This window comes from Drosophila novamexicana, unplaced genomic scaffold (assembly GCF_003285875.2).
Source record: "Drosophila novamexicana strain 15010-1031.04,08,12 unplaced genomic scaffold, DnovRS2.1 tig00000974-arrow-arrow-pilon, whole genome shotgun sequence".
NCBI classification, from domain to species: domain Eukaryota; kingdom Metazoa; phylum Arthropoda; class Insecta; order Diptera; family Drosophilidae; genus Drosophila; species Drosophila novamexicana.
Window position 1 is genome coordinate 1,960,549 of NW_020824834.1, and position 9,771 is coordinate 1,970,319.

The following is a 9,771-nucleotide window of genomic DNA, read 5'->3' on the forward strand; positions in this document are numbered from 1 at the left end:
TTGACAACTAAGATTTTGTAAGAGCCTGATGAAGCTTAGAAAGTTTGAATTTGAATGTAGGACAAGGAACTAGATATACGTAATAGAGCGCATAGATTAGAGATAGAGATGTATAGACCTAAGGCATATAGATTCTAGTCTTATATTCCAAATTATATTTTATTTAATTTCCATAAAATTTAAAAATGATTTGGGCTAGAAGCGAAAGTTTTAATAGTTATATATATTTTTTAACTAATTAAAACTCGAGTAGAAGTATTATTATTTTCTTTATATTTCTTCAAATGTCATAATTATTTAATTTAATTATTTTAGATCTCTGGAACTATATAAACTACGAATATTTGTATATATATTTTTAAGTTATGATTGTTAATTCTTAAAACTGTATTTAGGCAAAATTTAGCTAAAAATATTAGTACAGATTCAACAGATTCATTATCAGAGTTATCCATACCTAAGCACAGGGTATATTCTAGTTAAAGGCAAGGTATTTCTTATGTATTTCAACATTTAAAATATATAAAATCTTATCTTCTGTGCCTAAGCTGGAAAATGGGCTTCGAAAAACCTTAAGGTATTTCCATTGTTAATTTTACAGGTCAGCAGGGCTCGACATGGTAGCTAGATTTATAAAAACAGAATGTTGCAGCCAAAAACTAAATAATTGTAATATGCTTTGGCTAATTGCAGACGTTGTCGCCGGCCACTTGACCAACTCGAGAAGGGGACAAACTCCGGCTGGAATTGTTGAAGGCAAGGTAAAACGTGCTGCTGTCTATGTATATGTTGTGTATGCTGCTGCTGTCACAGTTAGCTGTAAACATTGATTATGCCATTGTTGCTAGCAAACTACTATCAACAGCAACAGCAGCAGCAACATCGTCAGCAACAGCTCCAGCAGCAGCAGCAGCAGCAGCAGCATCGCCAGCAGCAGGTTGCTAGGGCTGTCAGCTTTAACGGCATGTTACTTGAATACAAAAACGCTTGCAACACAAATCAGAGCAGCAGCAGTCACAACAACAACAGCAGCAGCAGCAGCAGCACAGCGGAAGCATTAACAATGTCAACGCCGACAACAACAACCAAATACAAAATGAATAGCGATGCCAGCGACAGCGCTGCAGCAACCACACTGCTTTATCATCAACAACAGCAGCAACAACATCATCATCATCATCATCATCTGCAACAGCAGCAGCAACAGTTGCAGCAACAGTTACTGCAACAGCAGCTGCTGCAGCAACATGTCGCCGGCAACACACCGCTGCAACATCTGAGCAATCTGTTTGGCCAGCATTTGCCTACGCACAGTCTGCAACATTTGATAACCGCCGAGTACTGGCAGCAGCAGCGTTGCCCCGCAGCAATTAAAAGCGAGCCAACAACTCAATCGCCAGCGCCATCGCCAACACCAACAACAACAACAGCAGCCGCAGCAACAACTGCGTCTGTGTTCGAATTCACGCGGCAGCAACACGTCAATTTTGCCGCCTCATTAGTCGCATTACAACAAAATGATGCAGCGCCCGAGGCGACAGCAACAGCAACAACAACAACAACAACAACAAGAATAGAGGCAACAGCAACAGCATCGCAGCCAGCATCGGCAGCAACATCGCCGGCGCCAGCAAGAAGCGAAGCCAATGACGAGGACGTCGACAACGACGATGACGACGACGACGACAACAACATGCAAAATGCAGGCGGTAAGTTTTGAAGTTGATTTTAACATACAGATACAAACACAAATACAGGTACAGATACAGATACATATGTGTATGTTTTCCGACAGACAGCGCCTTGTGCGCGGTGTGATTGAGACATTGGCCAATGTTGGCTAAGCTTGCTTTTAAATTGTCTGCGTAGCTTATCATATGATAGGGTTGTCAGGTTTCCGAAATTCAAATAACTGTCGAAATATATTAACAATTAAATTATAATATGCAAATATAATATTTTAAGAGGCAAAACCATGGCTAAAAAGCCAAACCGTATACAAATAGGTTAAGATTTGACCGAGTTATGGAGATGGGAAATTTTGACCCATGTCTATATACGAATCTCGGGGTAAGATTTGGACATGAATTTCGACCAAAAAATGGGTGTTCAGATTTTAATGCCAGATTATTTTAGAGGGAAAACCATGAATAAAAAGCCAAACCTCGTGGAAATCGGATGAGATTTGACCGAGTTATGGGGATGGGAAGTTTTGACCCATGTCTATATACGAATCTCGGGGTAAGATTTGGACATGAATTTCGACCAAAAAATGGGTGTTCAGATTTTAATGCCAGATTATTTAAGAGGGAAAACCATGAATAAAAAGCCAAACCTCGTGGAAATCGGGTGAGATTTGACCGAGTTATGGGGATGGGAAATTTTGACCTATGTCTATATACGAATCTTGGGGTAAGATTTGGACATGAATTTCGATCAAAAAATAGGTGTTCAGATTTTAATGTCAGATTAATCTAGAGGGAAAACCATGAATAAAAAGCCAAACCTCGTGGAAATCGGATGAGATTTCACCGAGTTATGGGGATGGGAAGTTTTGACCCATGTCTATATACGAATCTCGGGGTAAGATTTGGACATGAATTTCGACCAAAAAATAGGTGTTCAGATTTTAATGCCAGATTATTTTAGAGGGAAAACCATGAATAAAAAGCCAAACCTCGTGGAAATCGGATGAGATTTGACCGAGTTATGGGGATGGGAAGTTTTGACCCATGTCTATATACGAAACTCGGGGTAAGATTTGGACATGAATTTCGACCAAAAAATGGGTGTTCAGATTTTAATGCCAGTTTAATTTAGAGGGAAAATCTTGGATAAAAAGCCAAACCTCGTGGAAATCGGATGAGATTTGACCGAGTTATGGGGATGGGAAGCTTTGACCCATGTCTATATACGAATCTCGGGGTAAGATTTGGACATGAATTTCGACCAAAAAATGGGTGTTCAGATTTTAATGCCAGATTATTTTAGAGGGAAAACCATGAATAAAAAGCCAAACCTCGTGGAAATCGGGTGCGATTTGACCGAGTTATGGGGATGGGAAATTTTGACCTATGTCCATATACGAATCTTGGGGTAAGATTTGGACATGAATTTCGACCAAAAAATAGGTGTTCAGATTTTAATGTCAGATTATTTTAGAGGGAAAACCATGAATAAAAAGCCAAACCTCGTGGAAATCGGATGAGATTTGACCGAGTTATGGGGATGGGAAGTTTTGACCCATGTCTATATACGAAACTCGGGGTAAGATTTGGACATGAATTTCGACCAAAAAATGGGTGTTCAGATTTTAATGCCAGTTTAATTTAGAGGGAAAATCTTGGATAAAAAGCCAAACCTCGTGGAAATCGGATGAGATTTGACCGAGTTATGGGGATGGGAAGCTTTGACCCATGTCTATATACGAATCTCGGGGTAAGATTTGGACATGAATTTCGACCAAAAAATGGGTGTTCAGATTTTAATGCCAGATTATTTTAGAGGGAAAACCATGAATAAAAAGCCAAACCTCGTGGAAATCGGGTGCGATTTGACCGAGTTATGGGGATGGGAAATTTTGACCTATGTCCATATACGAATCTTGGGGTAAGATTTGGACATGAATTTCGACCAAAAAATAGGTGTTCAGATTTTAATGTCAGATTAATCTAGAGGGAAAACCATGAATAAAAAGCCAAACCTCGTGGAAATCTGATGAGATTTGACCGAGTTATGAGGATGGGAAGTTTTGACCCATGTCTATATACGAATCTCGGGGTAAGATTTGGACATGAATTTCGACCAAAAAATGGGTGTTCAGATTTTAATGCCAGATTATTTTAGAGGGAAAACCACGAATAAAAAGCCAAACCTCGTGGAAATCGGTTGAGATTTGACCGAGTTATGGGGATGGGAGGTTTTGACCCATGTCTATATACGAATCTCGGGGTAAGATTTGGACATGAATTTCGACCAAAAAATGGGTGTTCAGATTTTAATGCCAGATTAATTAAGAGGGAAAATCTTGGATAAAAAGGCAAACCTCGTGGAAATCGGATGAGATTTGACCGAGTTATGGGGATGGGAAGTTTTGACCCATGTCTATATACGAATCTCGGGGTAAGATTTGGACATGAATTTCGACCAAAAAATAGGTGTTCAGATTTTAATGCCAGATTATTTTAGAGGGAAAACCATGAATAAAAAGCCAAACCTCGTGGAAATCGGATGAGATTTGACCGAGTTATGGGGATGGGAAGTTTTGACCCATGTCTATATACGAATCTCGGGGTAAGATTTGGACATGAATTTCGACCAAAAAATGGGTGTTCAGATTTTAATGCCAGATTATTTTAGAGGGAAAATCTTGGATAAAAAGCCAAACCTCGTGGAAATCGGATGAGATTTGACCGAGTTATGGGGATGGGAAGTTTTGACCCATGTCTATATACGAAACTTGGGGTAAGATTTGGACATGAATTTCGACCAAAAAATGGGTGTTCAGATTTTAATGCCAGATTATTTTAGAGGGAGAACCATGAATAAAAAGCCAAACCTCGTGGAAATCGGATGAGATTTGACCGAGTTATGGGGATGGGAAATTTTGACCTATGTCCATATACGAATCTTGGGGTAAGATTTGGACATGAATTTCGACCGAAAAATAGGTGTTCAGATTTTAATGTCAGATTAATCTAGAGGGAAAACCATGAATAAAAAGCCAAACCTCGTGGAAATCTGATGAGATTTGACCGAGTTATGAGGATGGGAAGTTTTGACCCATGTCTATATACGAATCTCGGGGTAAGATTTGGACATGAATTTCGACCATAAAATGGGTGTTCAGATTTTAATGCCAGATTATTTTGGAGGGAAAACCATGAATAAAAAGCCAAACCTCGTGGAAATCGGGTGAGATTTGACCGAGTTATGGGGATGGGAAGTTTTGACCCATGTCTATATACGAATCTCGGGGTAAGATTTGGACATGAATTTCGACCAAAAAATGGGTGTTCAGATTTTAATGCCAGATTAATTTAGAGGGAAAATCTTGGATAAAAAGCCAAACCTCGTGGAAATCGGATGAGATTTGGCCGAGTTATGGAGATGGGAAGTTTTGACCCATGTCTATATACGAATCTCGGGGTAAGATTTGGACATGAATTTCGACCAAAAAATAGGTGTTCAGATTTTAATGCCAGATTATTTGAGAGGGAAAATCATGAATAACGAGGCAAACCTCGTGGAAATCGGATGAGATTTGACCGAGTTATGAGGATGGGAAGTTTTGACCCATGTCTATATACGAATCTCGGGGTAAGATTTGGACATGAATTTCGACCAAAAAATGGGTGTTCAGATTTTAATGCCAGATTATTTTAGAGGGGAAATCTTGGATAAAAAGCCAAGCCTCGAGGAAATCGGATGAGATTTCACCGAGTTATGGGGATGGGAAGTTTTGACCCATGTCTATATACGAATCTCGGGGTAAGATTTGGACATGAATTTCGACCAAAAAATGGGTGTTCAGATTTTAATGCCAGATTATTTTAGAGGGAAAACCATGAATAAAAAGCCAAACATCGTGGAAATCGGATGAGATTTCACCGAGTTATGGGGATGGGAAGTTTTGACCTATGTCCATATACGAAACTTGGGGTCAGATTTGGACATGAATTTCAACCAAAAAATGGGTGTTCAGATTTTAATGCCAGATTATTTTAGAGGGAAAACCATGAATAAAAAGCCAAACATCGTGGAAATCGGATGAGATTTCACCGAGTTATGGGGATGGGAAGTTTTGACCTACATATGTCCATATACGAAACTTGGGGTCAGATTTGGACATGAATTTCGACCAAAAAATGGGTGTTCAGATTTTAATGCCAGATTATTTTAGAGGGAAAACCATGAATAAAAAGCCAAACCTCGTGGAAATCGGATGAGATTTGACCGAGTTATGGGGATGGGAAGTTTTGACCCATGTCTATATACGAATCTCGGGGTAAGATTTGGACATGAATTTCGACCAAAAAATGGGTGTTCAGATTTTAATGCCAGCTTATTTAAGAGGGAAAACCATGAATAAAAAGCCAAACCTCGTGGAAATCGGGTGAGACTTGACCGAGTTATGGGGATGGGAAATTTTGACCTATGTCCATATACGAATCTTGGGGTAAGATTTGGACATGAATTTCGATCAAAAAATAGGTGTTCAGATTTTAATGTCAGATTAATCTAGAGGGAAAACCATGAATAAAAAGCCAACCCTCGTGGAAATCGGATGAGATTTCACCGAGTTATGGGGATGGGAAGTTTTGACCCATGTCTATATACGAATCTCGGGGTAAGATTTGGACATGAATTTCGACCAAAAAATAGGTGTTCAGATTTTAATGCCAGATTATTTTAGAGGGAAAACCATGAATAAAAAGCCAAACCTCGTGGAAATCGGATGAGATTTGACCGAGTTATGGGGATGGGAAGTTTTGACCCATGTCTATATACGAATCTCGGGGTAAGATTTGGACATGAATTTCGACCAAAAAATGGGTGTTCAGATTTTAATGCCAGATTAATTTAGAGGGAAAATCTTGGATAAAAAGCCAAACCTCGTGGAAATCGGATGAGATTTGACCGAGTTATGGGGATGGGAAGTTTTGACCTATGTCTATATACGAATCTCGGGGTAAGATTTGGACATGAATTTCGACCAAAAAATAGGTGTTCAGATTTTAATGTCAGATTAATCTAGAGGGAAAACCATGAATAAAAAGCCAAACCTCGTGGAAATCTGATGAGATTTGACCGAGTTATGAGGATGGGAAGTTTTGACCCATGTCTATATACGAATCTCGGGGTAAGATTTGGACATGAATTTCGACCAAAAAATGGGTGTTCAGATTTTAATGCCAGATTATTTTAGAGGGAACACCATGAATAAAAAGCCAAACCTCGTGGAAATCGGGTGAGATTTGACCGAGTTATGGGGATGGGAAGTTTTGACCCATGTCTATATACGAATCTCGGGGTAAGATTTGGACATGAATTTCGACCAAAAAATGGGTGTTCAGATTTTAATGCCAGATTAATTAAGAGAGAAAATCTTGGATAAAAAGGCAAACCTCGTGGAAATCGGATGAGATTTGACCGAGTTATGTGGATGGGAAGTTTTGACCCATGTCTATATACGAATCTCGGGGTAAGATTTGGACATGAATTTCGACCAAAAAATAGGTGTTAAGATTTTAATGCCAGATTATTTTAGAGGGAAAACCATGAATAAAAAGCCAAACCTCGTGGAAATCGGATGAGATTTGACCGAGTTATGGGGATGGGAAGTTTTGACCCATGTCTATATACGAAACTTGGGGTAAGATTTGGACACGAATTTCGACCAAAAAATGGGTGTTCAGATTTTAATGCCAGATTAATCTAGAGGGAAAACCATGAATAAAAAGCCAAACCTCGTGGAAATCGGATGAGATTTCACCGAGTTATGGGGATGGGAAGTTTTGACCCATGTCTATATACGAATCTCGGGGTAAGATTTGGACATGAATTTCGACCAAAAAATAGGTGTTCAGATTTTAATGCCAGATTATTTTAGAGGGAAAACCATGAATAAAAAGCCAAACCTCGTGGAAATCGGATGAGATTTGACCGAGTTATGGGGATGGGAAATTTTGACCTATGTCCATATACGAATCTTGGGGTAAGATTTAGACATGAATTTCAATCAAAAAATAGGTGTTCAGATTTTAATGTCAGATTAATCTAGAGGGAAAACCATGAATAAAAAGCCAAACCTCGTGGAAATCGGATGAGATTTCACCGAGTTATGGGGATGGGAAGTTTTGACCCATGTCTATATACGAATCTCGGGGTAAGATTTGGACATGAATTTCGACCAAAAAATAGGTGTTCAGATTTTAATGCCAGATTATTTTAGAGGGAAAACCATGAATAAAAAGCCAAACCTCGTGGAAATCGGATGAGATTTGACCGAGTTATGGGGATGGGAAGTTTTGACCCATGTCTATATACGAATCTCGGGGTAAGATTTGGACATGAATTTCGACCAAAAAATGGGTGTTCAGATTTTAATGCCAGATTAATTTAGAGGGAAAATCTTGGATAAAAAGCCAAACCTCGTGGAAATCGGATGAGATTTGACCGAGTTATGGGGATGGGAAGTTTTGACCTATGTCTATATACGAATCTCGGGGTAAGATTTGGACATGAATTTCGACCAAAAAATAGGTGTTCAGATTTTAATGTCAGATTAATCTAGAGGGAAAACCATGAATAAAAAGTCAAACCTCGTGGAAATCTGATGAGATTTGACCGAGTTATGAGGATGGGAAGTTTTGACCCATGTCTATATACGAATCTCGGGGTAAGATTTGGACATGAATTTCGACCAAAAAATGGGTGTTCAGATTTTAATGCCAGATTATTTTAGAGGGAACACCATGAATAAAAAGCCAAACCTCGTGGAAATCGGGTGAGATTTGACCGAGTTATGGGGATGGGAAGTTTTGACCCATGTCTATATACGAATCTCGGGGTAAGATTTGGACATGAATTTCGACCAAAAAATGGGTGTTCAGATTTTAATGCCAGATTAATTAAGAGAGAAAATCTTGGATAAAAAGGCAAACCTCGTGGAAATCGGATGAGATTTGACCGAGTTATGTGGATGGGAAGTTTTGACCCATGTCTATATACGAATCTCGGGGTAAGATTTGGACATGAATTTCGACCAAAAAATAGGTGTTAAGATTTTAATGCCAGATTATTTTAGAGGGAAAACCATGAATAAAAAGCCAAACCTCGTGGAAATCGGATGAGATTTCACCGAGTTATGGGGATGGGAAGTTTTGACCCATGTCTATATACGAATCTCGGGGTAAGATTTAGACATGAATTTCAATCAAAAAATAGGTGTTCAGATTTTAATGTCAGATTAATCTAGAGGGAAAACCATGAATAAAAAGCCAAACCTCGTGGAAATCGGATGAGATTTCACCGAGTTATGGGGATGGGAAGTTTTGACCCATGTCTATATACGAATCTCGGGGTAAGATTTGGACATGAATTTCGACCAAAAAATAGGTGTTCAGATTTTAATGCCAGATTATTTTAGAGGGAAAACCATGAATAAAAAGCCAAACCTCGTGGAAATCGGATGAGATTTGACCGAGTTATGGGGATGGGAAATTTTGACCTATGTCCATATACGAATCTTGGGGTAAGATTTAGACATGAATTTCAATCAAAAAATAGGTGTTCAGATTTTAATGTCAGATTAATCTAGAGGGAAAACCATGAATAAAAAGCCAAACCTCGTGGAAATCGGATGAGATTTCACCGAGTTATGGGGATGGGAGGTTTTGACCCATGTCTATATACGAATCTCGGGGTAAGATTTGGACATGAATTTCGACCAAAAAATAGGTGTTCAGATTTTAATGCCAGATTATTTTAGAGGGAAAACCATGAATAAAAAGCCAAACCTCGTGGAAATCGGATGAGATTTGACCGAGTTATGGGGATGGGAAGTTTTGACCCATGTCTATATACGAATCTCGGGGTAAGATTTGGACATGAATTTCGACCAAAAAATGGGTGTTCAGATTTTAATGCCAGATTAATTTAGAGGGAAAATCTTGGATAAAAAGCCAAACCTCGTGGAAATCGGATGAGATTTGACCGAGTTATGGGGATGGGAAGTTTTGACCTATGTCTATATACGAATCTCGGGGT